This window comes from Anas platyrhynchos, chromosome 18 (genome assembly GCF_047663525.1).
Source record: "Anas platyrhynchos isolate ZD024472 breed Pekin duck chromosome 18, IASCAAS_PekinDuck_T2T, whole genome shotgun sequence".
Taxonomy (NCBI): domain Eukaryota; kingdom Metazoa; phylum Chordata; class Aves; order Anseriformes; family Anatidae; genus Anas; species Anas platyrhynchos.
The window spans coordinates 6,401,095-6,418,487 of NC_092604.1; the positions used below are offsets into that span (position 1 = coordinate 6,401,095).

The window sequence follows — 17,393 nt, forward strand, 5'->3', positions numbered from 1 at the left end:
GCCCCAGCGCTGAACAGCCCCCACACCCTGGCCTGGGCCTGCGAGCTCTTTGGGGCAGGAGCTTTGTTCAGCCCCCTGCGTGGGATAACTCTGCTCATTCGTCAGTTTTGAACCTTTGCTGCTTCACAGCCTGATGTACACCCTGGCAGAGACGGTGAAAGAAGCAAACCACAGACCCAGTGACCCTGCGGCGCGGTGCCTGCACACCTCTCATCCAGGGAACGGCTGCACAATGTGGCCTCCAGCCTTCTGAGGAGGACACCGAGCTCCAAACATGCACTAAGCCCCCAGATGTAAACTTTTTTACCACCAAACCGCACGCACCAGCAGGGAGCAGGCAGCCCTGGCCACCACCTGCAATGAGCTGACCCACGGGCATCCTCCCGGCTCTGCAGCCCCAGGGGAGCTGCTGCACATTTTTAGCCTCGCCTGCAGCCATATCACAGAGCGAATGCTGCCAAGCTGTGTCCAGGGCCAGGTGCATTCAGGAAAAAAAAAAAAAAAGGGAAGATAATCAGCACTTTAAAAAAAAGACAAAAAATCTGGCACTGAACTCTGTTGCATCCATTTTTGTTCCTGCTGAACCAAATTGGCTGCCATCAAAGCAAATGGCAGATGAAGAAAACATTGACTTTCTGCTTGGGTCAATAAACAAGATAAATTGAGCAGGGAGTTGGAAACGGGAACATCATCATTTACCTGGGGAAGGGAGAGGGTTAAAGGCAGAGAGGCCGGAGCTGTGCACTAGCTGTATCTCCGGTGAGGACCAGCTGTCCCCGTTCCCCTGGGAGCTCAGAGCTGGGAGGTCAGCAAATCTTGGGGCTGGGACTCTGCTGCATCACTCAATCCTTAAAACAGAGCACCCCAGACCCAAATCCTGGGATCGGACCATGGGGGATCCCAGCCACGTGATGGAGCATCTGCCGGTGCCAGAGGCACTGCCATGGGGCCAGGCAGGCGCCTGCAGCACTGCCCAAGGACAGGATAACGCAGCACCGAGCTCACACACAAACACACCCCGATGCCGAAGTTTACTTGGAGCTCCTCTGGACTCACTCAGGTACCGAGCACCTGCAGACATCCTGCTGTTTTCTGCAAATCCTCATGTTGTTGCATTATTAAGCGGGGCATAAAGGATGCACGCATTTATTAAAGGCAGAACGGAGCGTGCCCGTTGGCAGATTCCTCGACAGGATCAATTATTGGAACCGAGCGCCCCACATCAAACGTGCCTGGGAGAGCTGTGCTCCTGCAGGGGTGCACCAAGGGCTGAGCCTGCGGGTCAGCGATGGGAGCTGAGGGCAGAGGTGTGTGGGATGGGAGCATCCCCCCCTCGGAGCCGTCCTGCCCTCGGCCATCACCCTCATTCCAGCTGCCCGTCAGACCCGGGTGCTGTCTGAACCACAATTCGCAGAAGATGCTGGCGTGTGGGACATGGGCATCACTGCTCCTGCCCGATCGGATCTGTCAGAGCAGGGGAAGCTCGCTGGGGAATCCACGCTCCGGCCGCACATCCAGCAACAGGAGACTGAGCTCAGGAGAAGAGGAGAGGGGAAAGAAAAGAAAGGAAAAGAAAGGAAAAGCAAAGCCCTTGTGCACTGCAGGACCACCTTCTTCCCCCCGCTCATTGCATTCTGCTTTTATTTTAGTGCCTATTTGAACAAAAGAGACAAAATGGAAAGGTTTCCATGCTAATTAATCCAAGGTCTGCTCCCAGGGAGCCGAGGGGATGGGATGGGGCTGTGCAGAATACAATTTGCTTCCTTCAAGAGGTGTGAGAGACAGCAATGTAAAACCCAGCGCCAAGGAGGCAGCAGCGGGAAGGTGCTCGGTACAAAACAGGCATTTGTACAGCACAAAACACGAACCCGCGTCGGCGGGGTGAATACAAAGGAGGTTACAAGAGCTCCGAGCAGCGAGGCCTCGGCGCTGGATGCCGAGCAGCCACCAGCACAGAGACACAGCCACAGAAAGGGATGGATCTGGCAGCACCGCTGGGGAAATGCCGGGAGCTGGGTGGTGGAGAGAAACCTCCCGGGAGGGGACGATCCCTGCTGTTCCCTGATAGAGTGGGGAAATGCTCAGCACCAGCATCCCCGCAGGTGATGGGATGCCAGGAGTCCCTCGGGCTTGGTCCCTGCACGTCGCAGGAGGGCTGCTGCCCCGCGGGGGCTCGCAGGGGGCATGGGGTGCTTGGGGGCACACAGGGGGCCAGCCCTGGCACAGGGGCGCTGCTTTGGGCATGGCAAAGCCCTGGCTCGTTTCACACACTGAGTGAGGCTGAGCCAAAGCCTCCCAAACAAACAGACCGAGACGTACGTGACAAAGTTGGATTTTTCAGCCACTAAGCAGCATCAGAAGAAACCTCTGGAGTGGCTGTGAACATGACCCTTCGAAAAGGGGTCAACCGAGAGCTTTTTGGACGCAGCGCTCACCAGAAAGACAAACCTGGGGATTTACGAGTGCGAAAACAGGCTGATGTTTGTTTTTTTTACACCGTTCTACCTAAACAGACCTCTGCACACATATTTGCCAAAGGGAAGACCGGACTGAACTTGCCTCTCCAATTTTTTGTCTCGTTGGAAGGAGCAGTGCAAAGCTGAGCCCACCACCAGCCGTCAGCCCGAGGGCAAAGAATTTGTTCCCGTCCGCATCACAAGAGCCTCCCTCCGCCCCAGGTCGACTTCAGCAACATTCACTTCTACCTCTCCACCACCAAAATCAGGTTTAAGGAATGAAGATGACCTTAAACCTCCTAAAGGGCTGCTCTGCCAGAGGAACGAGGAGGGAACGCTACCCAGAAATAAAGCATGGAACAGGAGCTGGATTTCCTGCAGCCCCTGCTGCTGAACGGCTGCACGACCGCGGGCAACTCACGAGCTGTGTCGGTGCTCCAGGCTCCTCATCTGGAACACGGGGACAACACCAGCCACCTACCTCCCACGGAGCCGCGCAGTTAATTAATGCTGCTTTGAGCTGTGAAGATGAAAAGCGGCACGTAACTGCAAAACAGTGTTTTATTATGATTATGAATGGAGCTTCCACTCGTTCCATTAGAGTGAACCTTACAGCAGTGCTACTGTAGATACCGTGAATTGTTCCTGGCGGCTGTACGACTGCTGGCACTCACAGGGGTTTGATTGTAGACTTGCACGTAAGAGCTTTGAACAAGTCAGGGGGAAAAAGAAGAAAGCGAGGTACCGGGGAGAACAAACAAACAGAGATTCCACCACATCTTGTGCTCAGCACCCAGCGAGCACGCGCCCACCCTCCCGGAGGCTGGAACAACAACAACAAAAAGCCCGCAGACAAAAGCATCTCACCTCCTGCTCTCGGCTCTGCTTTGCATGCACGGGCTGCCGCAGCCCTGTGCGTGTCACGTCGGGACAGATTGTACAGCAAGGGCACTCGAACAGCAAATTGGGATCTCACGGCCGCTTTAGGAAGTGCTTCACTGCTTCGTCTCGACTCGACAGGTGAGAGAACTGCGGCACAAGGCGCCGAAGCCACCTGCTCGTGGGTGTGTGGTGAGCTGCGGGCACAATGAGGTGCCCGAAGAGCCCACACCACAACCTGTCCAGGCTCAGCCAAACCCCCCGTGTACCCCTTGTTTGTGCCTGTCCTGAAAAGCCCCTAGCTCTGCAGCCAGCAGCCTGCCCTGCGGGGATGCTCCCCAGCACCGGTACCCAACACCAGTACCCACAACTGGTACCCGGCACCAGTACCCAGCACCGGTACCCAACACCGTGCCAGATGCACGCAGGCACAGTCCCCCTCCTGCCACGAGTGTTTTGGGGTTTGTGACACCACAACACAGCAAACAAACACTCAGTTCCTGACTCAAACCCTTCAGGCAAGTCCCCTTTTTGTGGCTGTTTCCTGCAGGGAAGCCAGCAGCATTTCCTTTCCTCCACCCTGTGCTTTTTTAGCCCATCTCTCCAAGGCAGAAAGCCCTCCTTCCCTGCACAAGCAGCACCTGGCATGGGTTTCCTGACCCTGCAGTTGGCCTTTCAGTGCCCTGGCACTGCGAGCAGAGCAGCACACAGCTCTCAGTCACACCTGCACTGCTGGCACCTCCACCGTGCCCCTCCACCGTGCCCGGCTGAAGGACGCGGTGCCTGCGGTACACAGCGGCAGCGCTGCTCCCGACGGCTCCCTCCCATGTTTAATTCAGAGGCTAGTTTAGTTAATCTATTTTTTAATAATTCATCCCTTCCATCTTAATTTTGGTAGTTGTTGAAAATCCCTAATAAAACATTTAAGGGCTCTTTTACTGAAGCAATGGCATGATTTACTTGATGGAAGCCGGTCTTTGATGTCCTGCCTTAATTCCCTCCCTCCTGCCGTGCCTCGATCCTGTTTATCGCCGTGCTGGAGGTAAGAGGTTCTTGTTGAGTTTTGTAGCGCTCCGACGCTTGGTCAGCGTTAATAATTCAGCCTGGACAAACCGTGTAGAGCACAGGAGCCTCCTCCTTTTATCCGAGGCTGCCTCCGTCCCCGCAGCTCGCGGCAGCGGCGCTGGGAGCAGGCAGGGCATCCCGGCCGACACACGTCAGAAGCGTGAGCAAAATACCACAGGTGCCAACTACATTGTTCAAAGAATATACACCCTTTTATAGCACTTATATTTCATTCTCTACTGCCGGAATGGAGAAACATGCTGGGTTTTTGCATCCGTAATTGGGGAAGAGCAGATGGTAGGAGCACAGTTGGAAGTAATACGGCCATTAAAATAATCTATACGGCTCGTAACTCTCCAACACGTGAGGAGAAGTGGAGCCTGCCTTCGCCAGCACACTTCGCCTGGCCTTTCACCAGGCTGGGATAGGGGTGGGAGTGTTTTTTGTGGTTTGGGGGATATCCGGGTGTCTGGGTGGCTCTGATGGCTGTGGCTGTTCCCCTCTCCCAGGCTGTCGGTCACCTCCCTGCTCAAGAGCTTCTCTGCAGGGTCAGGCCCAGAGGAGGGTCCAGAAAAGCCCCAAGTGCAAGCAGCTACGTGGAAACCAATGTTCTTGCTCTGCATGACCTAAGCTGTGGTTTCAGAAACCTCGGTGCCCTCCAGAAGTCCCAGCCACCAGGTTATTTGGCACCTCTTGCTGGGTGGGGGCTTATTTCTGGGCATGGCGATTGCTCCGCATTGGTTTGTTTTCCTGCACAGACACACCATAGAAAAGTTCCTATCTTAACGATTCGGCATAGAGAAATGTATGAAATCTCAGAGGAACAGAGTGGAAAATGCAATCCTTTCCTACATAGACCCAGCGGCCAACATCCCCATCCTGATTTACAGAGTGAGGAAGCAAAGTGAATCGCTGCAGGAGCCGTTCCCTGGCAGGGAACCCAAGCCCCCCAGACCTCCACGAACACCTCCCCAGGCCAATGCAATGATTTTCCCAGACAGAAACCTCTTCGTTCAGCTTAAAATCTTCACTGCGATCGTGCAAGCGCCTCCCCAGATCCTTACCCTCTGCCCTGAACACACTGGAGCCAGCAGGACATTACCTTGACAGCTGGCTTTGCTTTATGGAGCTGTAAATACATTTTTTAATAGGCTGGCGGCAAGAAAGATGTGTTTCAGACTCGACAACATCCCAAATTAACTGAGATTCATTTCGAAAAGGGTGAAGGGGGAGAGGAAGGGGGAACACGAGCCTGAAACCCACAGAATAAAAAGCCTTGAAAGCAACTGCCAGACAGCCCCTGCACAGCTGCCTCCTGGCCCTGGGAAAGGGAAAAAAAACCTCCAGCAATATCAGGCTGGAGTGGACATCACCGAGGAGGTTGCTGTGGGCCATGCTCATGCTCAGAAAGGCTTTTTTGTTTTAATTACGCTTTTTCTGGGAAGAACCCAGCCTCTGCTGATGCCCAGCTCTCCCCTGCCCCATTCCTGCTCTGAGGCAGCCCCAAGCTGGGGCTGCAGCAGCTCGGGTCGGGGTCCTGCTGCTTCCCAGATTTTAGGGGACCAAGAGCCTCCAGAAGGGGTGGCTGAGCCCTGCACATCCCCCTGGCCCCAGGAGCAGGGGGCTAGCACCAGCATGGGGGGGCCTGCAATAAAAGGTTTGCTGCCTCCACTCTGGTGGCATCTCCTCCTCCTCCTCTTCCTCCTCCTCCTCCTTCTTCTTTCTCCTCCTCCTCCTTCCTTCTCCTCCTCCTTTTCCTCCTCCTCCTCCTCTTCCTCCTCCTCCTCCTCTCTTTCTCCTCCTCCTCCTATTCTTCTCCTTCTTCTTCTTCTCCTCCTCCTCCTCCTCCGTGTGCTGGAGCATGAAGCCTGACGTGCCTTCGTTAGCCCCAGCGCTGCTCTCTGACGCCTAATTTGACTAACCCTTTAGTGACTAATTTAATTACCCCGGCCCACAAACTGACAGACAGCTGTTAAAAATGGTTATTGCATTATTAATACGCTCCAGTAATTTCCCATTAAAACTATACTGTTAATAATTTTTTCCCTGTATTTCTTCCCTCTTAATTAGTCTATTTAAAACTTTGAAGGAATATTCTCTTTATGGTAAATGGGAGCGCCGAGCAAATTACATTTTTGATTGAATACTTCTGTGATAGGCCAGCAAATAAGACCGTTGAGTTGTTAATTATTGTCAGAGTTTCACACGATGCCTGCTAATGAGGCAGTCAATCTTCTCTGCCATTCCTGGAATATTAATGGAAGCCTTTGGTATTGATTTTGTCACCGGGAGGAACCAGGAAATCCTCTCCTCCAGGTGCTGGGGGGCGGGAGGGGGCTGCCTGGTGCTGGATGGGGTCGTGGAGGGGACCGGAGAGCTTTGGGATGGGCTGAGCCAACGGGGACGAGAGGCAGGGTTGGGCTCAGGAAGATGTTCGGTGCTGGCCTGGCTTGCAGTCCCAAAGGGTGAGCCAGCACGTTCCCACTGGGCATGATGCCCTGGAGGAACGATGGACGAGGTCAAAATCCCACAATGAGAATTCAGAGCAGCCAAGTGACAGCAAGAGGCAGGGACTGGGAAGCTGCTCAATGGGGTGCACCCATCAAAAAGGAAAGGGAGCAGCCCCTGCCAGCACAGGAACATTTCTATGGGGTATGTGGGGCTGTGTGGGGCAGCACGGTGTGGTGCTGGGTGTACCCCAGGCAGCTGAAGCACAGTGAGCAGGGACATTTCCCTGCCACCCCAGAGGTTTGCATGGCACAGTCTCACCTAGCACACAGAGTGAGCGGCAGCTGTGCAGGTGCCCCATTTGTGGGATCAGAAAAAAAAAAAAAAAAAGACGATTGTGGACCAAAGGAAACCAATTTCAAAATCCAGATGGGCCTAAATGGATTTTGATTTCAGCTCCGGGCAGCAGTGGCGGACACAGACCTGGATTTGTCGGGACTGTATGGCACCGAGTCAGAGCAGAAACGTGGCTCTCCTAAATAGGTCACACGGCATTTTGTGCTCGGTTTTATTTCTGCAGACGTGCGCTGAGTCTCTGCGATTGTGCCCAGGACGGGCACGATCAATGTGCTCACACACAGCCCCCAGCCTGGCCCAGCTGCCTCCACACTGCCCGAGCATTCCCAGCCCCACTCCCACCAGGGAAAGCCAGGGAAGATGAGATAAACCTTGCAAAGGTCACCAAATCCTGGTGACAGCAGGCGATGTGCCGGCACACACCAGATGGCCCAGCTGCCATGGAGAGGCCAGAGCCTGGGGACATCCCTAGAGCGATCTGCTGCAGCTACCTCACACGGCACAACCCACGCCATCCCCCCAAATTCAATGGGGCTGATATGGGGCTGCCCTATGTCTGCAGGTACAGCAGGAATGGTGAGGAGTTTTTTGGAGCATCTGCTGGGATGCTCCCGATACCCTGCAAACCCCATCACCCGCAGCTGCACAGCCGCAGAGGCTGGGATGTCATCGAGAGAGGGACAGGCAGGGGACATCAGCCCCACGGGATGACAAGCAGAGGGAGCCCAGACCCCGTGCACGCCCAGTGTTGTCCCGAGCAGGCTGCCAAAAGGCCAGGGAGGCAGCCAGCTGACAGCAAACCTCAGACTCCTTTACATCTCCACAAAGCCGCTGCTGATGAGTCTGAGTGGCACACAACCAGGGCGCCCTCCAGATCTCTGCTCAGTTCCACGTGCTTCTTGGCCTCCCTCAAGGCTGGGTGAGGACACAGCACTGATTTCTGGTTTTTTTTTCCCCCATCTGTGCAGCAGGGTGGAGGATTAGTGCCGCTGCTCCCCGGGCACCCGGTGTCCCCCCCGCTGCCACCCCAGCTGTCCCCGAGCCCATCTGATGCCCGCTTTTGCTTTACGAGCGAGCCAGGCGCTGGTTTTACTGCAATGAAGTTTTTCAGGCTCAGGCTAAAAGCTGTATTTTTTTCCTTTTCATAAACTAGGCTTCAGTAAATGAGGAGGTTTCCACTTATAATTAATTGCCTGTGCTGCAGCATACCCTGGGTGTACCGGGAAGGGGGGAGCCTGGAACCCCCTGAGCTCCAAAGGAGAGGCCTTGAAAAGCACCTGGGTCAGTGCAGCCGCTCCTGACTCTCCTCCTCCTACATTGGTATCGTATATTAGTTGTGTTTGGGCACAAACTCTGCCTTTCGCCCCCAAATCCCATGCTATCACAGTGGTCTGGCACCAAGACAAAGTCCTTCGTCCAGGAGACTGGGACCCAATGGAAGCCCACGACCAGCTCCTGGGTAAAACACCCCCACGAACGCTGGGGGCAGGCAGGGAGCAGAACCCCACAAGGTTTTTTCCCCCAAAGGACAGCCAGAGGGAAGGCTCCTGGGCACGTGGGATAAATGGGGAGTGGGGTCAGGAGCCTCGGCATGGGTTAAATTCATTGCTTTCTGTAGGATTTTCGGGGCATCCCTCCGGGGAGCTGGCACAGAGGAGTGGCCCCGCAGAGTTAGCTCAGGTGGACGAGCCCTAGCAGATGCCAGGGCCCGTTACGCACAGCCCCTGCCTGCCACAGATGGCTGTAAGCGACGTGTTCACCCCTCGGACCCCATAGGTCAGGGAGCCTTTTGTTAAACCACCCACCGGGTTATAATTAACCCGCTATCAACTACCCAGCTACAGCCCAAAGCTGCTCCCAAACCCACAGCAACTCCAGGTCAGAGCCACATCCTCAGCTCTGGCCCATCTGTGTTTGATACTCACTGATTAAAAAAAAAAAAAAAAGAAAAAAAAGAGAAAATGTGGACTGAACTGAATAAAGAGACTTCTCACTGCAAAAGCTCAGAGCATATTTACACAGTATCCTGCCTTAATTCTCAGCTTCTTCATTTATGTCATTTTAAGCCCTCCACAGTCGCAGGGAAGTATTAGCTGGTGTTTAATTGTGTGCTCCTGGGTTCAGCACCACTCCCTGCGAGCTGCCACGGGGAGAGAGCCTCCGTCCACGGGGTGAGCGGGTGGCACAGGAGGGATTAGCAGGGACTTGGGCAGGCAGTGACAGGGACATCCCCCGGCACAGCCCTGAGCTGGGGGGGAGCTCTGCCTGCAAACACAGCCAACTCTCAGAGAAGTGAAGGGCCACATACATAAGGCACGTAGCACACCAGCGCTGAGCACGCTCTGGCACGCACCAAGGGCACAGAGCAGCAGTGCCACGGCAGCCCCCGCGTGCCCTGGCTGTGTGACACTCAGGACAAATCCCCAGGTGAGACACCAGGACCTGCCGTGTCCCCCAGCCCCACCCGATCCCAGAACTGCCCGCAGTCCCCTGCAAAGCCAGCTCGGTGCCTCTGCTTTAAGCCTCGTGTGGAGCAGAAATGCGCAGGGCGCTGTGCCGGCACCGCCAGGTCCATCCACACCCGCACCCCTCCGTCCCCGCTGCCACTCCAGCCAGCTCAGCTCGGGGCCCCTGCCTGCACCCTCCGTGCTGTGACAAAAGGCACTGGGTTCAGCCAGCAGCACCTCCTTAAATCAAAAGCATCGGAGGAAATGTCTGGAGCTGCATTGATTAGTGCTCAGGAATTCTTCAGGCAGTGAAAGCAGGGCAATTCCCAAGATGGGCTTATTTTTTTGCAAAGCTTCAACTCATTTTCTACATATTTTTTTTCCCCCTCCTGCTCACTCCCCAGCCTTCTTTCCAATCCTCGCCAGCTTTGCAGCACTCTTTGATTTCGCCTCTCAAAACAATACTCTACTTAATGCACTCTGCCGTGGCACCCGGGAAACCACCACCGCCCACCAGACCCCCGGGCTTTACACGCGTAGCAGCAAGAAGATGTTTAGAGAGCTTTTCCTTTTCACTCCACAGCCAGCAGCCAGACTTAGGGAGACCAGAGAAGCTGCCAGCCACTTATCAGCATCCACATCGGAAAAGGAGAGGTCAAGTGCGTAGCAAATAAAGAGATGAAAAGGGGCAACGATGCGAAACCTGGACACGGCAGAGGCGAAGAGCAGAGGATTTGCAGCTGCGGCACGGCTGCGGTGCCACCAGGCAGCTGCTGCAAAGCACGGGAAGGTCAAGGGCTTTCTGCGCCCATGGGCAACGCTGGACGCTGCACTGACACGGTCTGCACAATGGGTGCTGAGCTTTTTGGTCCTTACACCTGGAAGGTGCTGTGCCATGGGTACCCTGAGAGCAGCGGGGGTGATAAAACCACCCCAAGAGCCGGGTGAGGTCCTGGAGCAGAGCAAAGCCCCTGGGGCAGCAGCTGTGGGACAGGGCACCCAGCCCAGCAGGGTCGATGGAAACCTGGCTCTGGCTGCTCAGGAGTGGAGCCAGTGCTAATTAATTGCATTTGTCTTCAGAGAGTGGGGCCACCCCGGTTCACTGGCTGCAGCTGCGGCTGCCCCATGGTTGAAGCCGGAGCAGGGTTTTCCCCACATGTTCCTGGTGAGCACGATATTCCTCCAAAGCCACGTCGGCCTCCCCCATTCCTTCCACAAACAAACAAAACCCCATAAAATAAGCCTAGGGGTTCATTTTCTCCAAGAGTCCCTTCCAAACCTGCAGGAACGTTGTCCTTTTGGAAATGCCCTTAGAGGAGAAGGACGAACCTGCCCGGCTGGTGTCCACCTCTGCTCCCACTGTCCCCGCTGAGGCCGTTTCTCATCCTCCCAGCAGCTCCGAAGCCCGTCGCAGGTCCCTGGCACGCTCCCAGGAACATTTCAGCTCTGATGGATTTTATTAGTTTTGTCCTCTGAATGAAGTGATCCAACAGCAGTCACGGGAGATAAAAACCAGAGAGGAGGAGCGGAAACGGACCACACTGGGCAACTTGGCGGCGTTTGAAATCTCATCAGAACCGGCTGGAGGATGGTGCCGGCTCTCTCCGCTGAATTGCATTTAAAAATAGCTAAAGAGGAGTTATTAATGTTTTCCCAAGGTCACGACCCCGCACAGGACTGTAGCTCCCAGTCACACACGTGGGAGCAGGGACACCGTCACCCCCCGCTTCAATGCACTTGAAGATGGGGCTGCTTATGGCAGGGAGAGGGCACTGGCTCAGAGCATCCTTCCCCAGACACGTGGGGAGTCCTGGCTGTCCCTGTCCTGCTGCTGCCACCACCCTCGTTTCTCAGCTCCCCCACCAACGCAGCGCTGCGTGCTCACGGCTTGGGATGGGGGAAGGCAACGTGGGGCAGTTGGGCTGGGAACAGGAGTCAAAGCTGACTCCTAACCCTTTGCTTTTGCTGGAGCTCAAGTACCTGCACCACCAGCCCTGCCCCACTCCTGCTGGGCTGCTGTGGTGTCCATCCCCATCACCCAAAAGCACCACGTCCCTGCCAGCAGCGGCCGTGCACTGAGCTCCATCTATTCTGCCTGGCAAATCCCTCGCATCTCCCATCCCCAAACACTGCTGTGGTTTTTAAATCACGTGCAATTGCCCCTTAAAAAAAAACAATCCCTCTTTTTTGCTTGCATACTTGCTCAGCAGCCCAGGCACACCCAGTCCCCAGCCACTTTCTGACACCTCCCCAGGCTGCCTGGGGCTGATACCAGCCCCTCCTTGTAAAAACCCCGGCAGGCTGTGCAGCTCATTCCTCTCATTTTGAATGAAATAAAGAGGCTCGGCACACATGGTGTGGAGGAGCAGAGGAGCAGGAGGAGCAGGGCAGGGTTTCCCAGCCCACGCTGGATGCAGCGTGCCCAGGAGGTGCCAGCCTGGTGCCTCTCCTGCCAGGCTGCCTGGAGCCCTGCGCAGGCAGCGGCCGGTCACAAAGTCACAGGTAATAAACTAAGATGGGAAAAAAGACATAATTAGGGGAAAATAGTGCAGACAGGCTGAATAAACAGAGAGGCCATGGGGCCACGGTGCCTTTGAACAGGCGGCTGCAAAGCGCACTCCAGCCAGTGTTTAACAGGAAGCAAAGGCAGGGACATCAAACCAGACAACACCATCAAACAGGGACGGGAGAGCTCCTTCCACTGAAAGAAACCTCAATGCCTCATTTTGCTTCCTTGCAGCTCTTTACGTGCACGCATCAGCCCCTGCCTGCCCCTCCAAACCCCTTTCTGCTCGTTACTTGTCTGGGTGCCGGCAGGATCCTGCTCAAGAGCTGAGTGGGGCTGGCAGCAGGTGGTTTGGTGTACGGACAGACGGACACACGCGACAGCAAGAGAAGCTCTGGCATAACGAGAAGCTGCAGAGCTCGGTGCCAAATCGTGCTCTGCGCTGGGAGATCCCAGCTACATTAAAAGGAACCATTCTGGGTGTGAGACAGCATGTGCGTATTTGGCGGGTGTTGGGTTTTTTTTAATTGTCTCAATAAATACATAAACAAAATCTGTTTGTGCATTTGTTTGCTTTTCCCTCCTGGGCTCCGTGGCACCGCTGATGAGAGGAACAGCAATCACTCAGCTGCACAACTTGTGGCTGCTCCCCGCGATGGATTTGCCTACCAGCTAGTCCAAATTTACATCACTGCCCCTAGGTGGTTTGATCATTTTCGGTGTAGTTTTATAGCCCAGCATGAAGAGCTCAAGAATTTAGCAGGATCACACACAGAACTGGAGCAGAGAGAGGGAAATTCAGCAGCACTGTACCAGGGACTATAAAAAAGCCCACAAGGAGGGAGGCTGAGATGTTTCTGCACCCTCTCAGTGCAACGGAGGTGCTGGTGAACACTGCTTTCAGTTCTGACCTAACAGAGACAGACACTCCCTCGGTGATTCCAGATTGAGTTTAGTTAATTTTTATTTTTTTCCCCCTTTCCTGCCTGCCCCTCATTTCCCTATCACACCACTCCTTTGACTCCTCTCTCCTTCTGCTGCTCCCAGCCATCGGCGGCTGCCACAAGGTTACGTCCCCGTTTAGTCATCCCTTAGCCAAATGAGACATCGCTGACTCCTCCAATCTGCTCTCATAAATCAAACCAGGAGGCCAGGACCAGGAAAAATCCCACAAGCAGCCTGATGCAGAGTTAACACACGCGTGGCAGAGGCTGGCAGCTGCCTCTCTGCACCACATCCATCCTTCCCCCATGGAGGACGAGGCCAGGGGCTGCCTTTATCCCTGTGTTACGCACCAGAAGCTGTTCCTCCACTGGTTTTGGTGAGCTGACGACGTGCTGGGGTGATAAGGGACCCAGCCCAGAGCTGCAGGGACGTTATCTCCGGGGATACCGGTGTCTCTGTGATGTGCACCGTAATGGATTGTCGTCCCTCCAGAAATGAGTAAGTTGTGCTTGGTGATGCAATGATCAATTTGCTCCACCACGTTAAGCTGTCCATTCATCACAGGCACCTGCTGTCAGCTGCGGCGTCGGTGCCCACGGCTGCTGCTACCAGCAGGACAAAAGCCTGGAAGGCAGCAACGCGGGGTCACTGCTCCTGCTCACAGACAGCCCCAAAAAGGGCTTCCCTTGCATGAACGCACCCCAGGGCTGTGCTGCAGATGGAGGGAACGTGGAGACAGAGCAAAAAAATGCAGCAGGAGTGGGTCCAAGAGAAACCCTTTTGTGCAGAATTGGTGGTGCTCGAGGTGAGCAAGAAACCCTCCTTGTGCTGGAGCAGGGTGCCCAGTAAAACCCTCCCGAGGCTCAGCAGTGCTCCCCTGCAGCAGCACCCCTTTGTCTGTGCTCCTGCACGAAGCCCAGGTGCAGAGCAGATGAGCCCTGCTGATGCTGTGGCAAAGCTGCTTCCCCTCTCCTGGCCCAGATTCTTCTTTTCTTCTCCTTTTTGCTTTCCACCACCCCCGGCAGGGCAGGGAGCCTCACACAGCGGTGCTTGGCACCAACTCGCAAAGCTCCTGAATCATTGCAAAAGCAGTGCCACTCGGTGCTTCTGGCAGAGCCCCTGCAAGGCGGGGGCAGTGGATTTGTCACAGGGGCAAAAAGGATTTGTCCTGGGGCTGAGCCAGGAGCAGCCAGGCGCAGGGGGAGCGATAGCTCCTGTCCTCGGCACGGGCTGGTCCCTGCTCCACGGGGTGCGTGCGCTCAGAGCAGGGGGGGAAAGGCGGCTCGTGTGCAGTGTGTGAAGCACTGAGAGAACTGAAAATGAAATAATAATAACAACAATAATAAAAAATCTTGCTGATTGTACTTTGGCAAAGAATTCAGAGAGCAAAGGGGCTCACTTGGGAGCAAAACGAAGATGAATTGACAGAGAGTTCAAGAGAATTCATTCTGCCACTGAACACTTGTCTCTCCATCAGGACATCTCAAAGGCTTGTCAAGCGAAGGCAAGGCTTTTATTTGTTTCTATGGTTGCCATAACGATGGAGCTATATGTCATGTCAGGCAGCAGCTGAGGCTCACTCCTCTGATTTATAGCCACTCAGAAGAAATTACAAACTTTTCCGCCGAGCTGGGGACACAGCGGGGCTGCAGGGTGCTGGGCAGGGGGTGCCGGCCCGTACCCATCCCCACAGTGATAGGGGGGCCCCCAGCATGTCCCAGCGCTGCTCTCTGCCCCCGGGGGATGTCCCCAGAGGCAGTGCCACCACCATTTTGCCCCTGTCACCCAGTGCTGGGGTGCTGGGTGGGAGCAGCAGTGGAAGCAGGGCTGCGGGTCCTCCCTGCTGCTGTCCCTAATGAGCTGCTGATGGGGTGAGCAGCCTGCTCTGAGCAGAACAGTGATGCCCTGTCCCACAGGACAAGGGCGATATGTCCCAAAGGACCATAAAGTGAAGGCCACGTGTCCAGGGAAGGTCAGCAGAAGGATTAAACACCTGAGAGTAATCTGTTAACACCAGTACAGGCTGCTGTGCTCATCACCGAGCTACTGGAGAAATACGGGATGGGAGAGAGGGGTGGGAGCCATGGGGAGAGGGAAACAAAGGGGGGGGGGGGGCTTTAAAACAAGCGAGACAAGGTGAGATGCTTCTGGACCTGGCAGCTGGAGCATCCAGCCCAGCACAAGCTGGAGGCCAGCACAGGGAGAGCCTCCAGTGCTGGCCACCCTCAAAGGTGTCACCGGCAGCGTGGTGCCACCAGTACTGGGCTGTCACTGCTGGCCTGGCTCCCAGGAGCTAAGACGTATGGCCGATGTGATCACTGTGCAGAGGGTCATGCTCTGGAGTTGCAGAGGGGACGCTTAAAACAGTTACTGCTAAATTATGCACAGGAGCTTCACCAGCTCTGACGGAAACCTTTTGCTCAGTTTAGGATGCGTGGCCCTAACACCCCCACCGCCAAGTTCTGCAGGACGAGCCCGGTCCCTGCTCCCCTCCAGGGGTGTGCAGAGCGCAGGCAGCGTTCCCAGCGGAGTGTCTGCACGCCCCCCTCGGGATCCTACCTGCAGGGCTGGCTGCAGCCGTGGGAGGAAGCTGGAGAAGGCTCTGGCAGTGAAGCACGTGGAGAGCAACATCCCCGCGAGCTGCAGCAGGGAGTCAGCATTGCTCCAGAGAGATGCTGAGTGGTAGAGCCCCACCTGGCCTTTCTGCAGTCTCGAGCATCTTCATAAAACCACAAGGCTACGTTTGAACCTTTAACCCTCCAAGTTGTAAAGACTTCATCACTTGTTTTCTCCAGACCAGGCTTTCTGCAATTTCCCTCCATTAAACTCTTCAAGACGAGTGACCCCAGAGCCAAAAGGTGCCAGACTAATGAAAGGTCTGGAGGAATTCAGCACGGCTGTTATTAAAGGCACAGAAGAAATACAGGACTGAATTACCAGCACGGCATTACAGGACAGCAAACAGGACACCAGGCGCTGGGACGCAGCGTGTTGCAGCTGCTGTCAGGTGCTGCGGATCTGACCCTGGGCACGAGGACGGGGCTGGATCAGAGCTAAAGCACCGCAAGCGGGACCTACAGGCACAGGGGGACAGCAGTGCCACCGTGCTCCCAGTGAGCAGGGCCCTCCGAGGGCACAGGGATGGCTTTTGGATACAGGTACAGTGGGTAGGATGCGTTCAGCTCCAAAATCAGGTCTGACATTACCAGTCATCACTGGGACATCTGGACCACCAAACTGCTGCGTTGCTGCTCCCTCGGCTTGCTGCCAAGGTACCTCTCAATCCAAAGCTCCCCAAAACCTCAGCACAGAGACAGGGCAAGGCGATGCTTGTGAGCACCCAACACCGCAATGTCCCTGTGTGTGGATTGCCTCAGCACTGAGCACAACTTTTTGGCACCAGCTCGGGAGGCACCAGCTCCACCTCCACCCATCACAGGGTGCTCGGGACCCTGCGCCAGCCGCCTGATCCCGGTTTGAGAAGTGTTTAGGTTCTAATGCAGAAATAATAGATCAGTTTTTGGTTTTCACTGTATCTGTGAAACCTCCCATAATTCAACATCAAATATTTATTATTACGTTTATTAAAGTTTTAATAATTTAGCATCTCCTGCATGTACGATACAAGCGCTGTGAACTTGCCTCCCTTATTCCACTTGGGTCACTCCAATATTTATATCTGGAATTCTCAGTTCGGGTTTCATTAGGAGGAGAGCAGGCAACAGCCTCCATGCCAGAAGCTCCCTGCCCTGGCATTCCTCCATCCCGAGGCTCCTCCTCGAGGATCGGTGCCCAGAGACAATCACAGCACTGGGGCAGAAAGTGAGCTTCCCAACCTCTGCTTCTGCTTTCTAACGAGGATGTTAGGGAGCAAGAGACAGCGGTGGTTTGGCTTGGAAAATGTTGGCATGCAACAAGGCGACCCTTCTCAACCAAAAACCAGTCGCCTTCTGCAGACAAGAGCTACCTTTCCCAGCAGAGCCAAATTGTGACAGATATATACCATCAGGCTCCCTTTGCAGAAGAGAAAACGAGCACCAAACATCAACAAACACACCCCTGGAAGCGAGGACTTTTTGGATGCCAGTCCTGGCTCTGCTGCAGGTTTTGGAGGTACCTGCTCCAACTGCAGCCCTGCCAACACCCCTGATGGAGCAGAAACAAGGAAGCCACTGTCCTGTTGCTTTTGGGAAACAGAAGGCAAGATAGGCTGGGGAAATAAGGAGCCTGCTGGTGCCCATGAAGACAATTCCCACCACAGACAAAAATTTGCGTGTCAGGAAATTTTGT

At 55.0% G+C, this 17,393-nt stretch overlaps 1 protein-coding gene across 11 annotated transcripts in view; it reads right to left on the bottom strand.

Moving 5' to 3' along the window:
* ASTN2 (astrotactin 2) overlaps positions 1-17,393 on the bottom strand; it is a 331,775-nt gene that overhangs the window by 157,548 nt on the left and 156,834 nt on the right. The window lies entirely within an intron of this gene.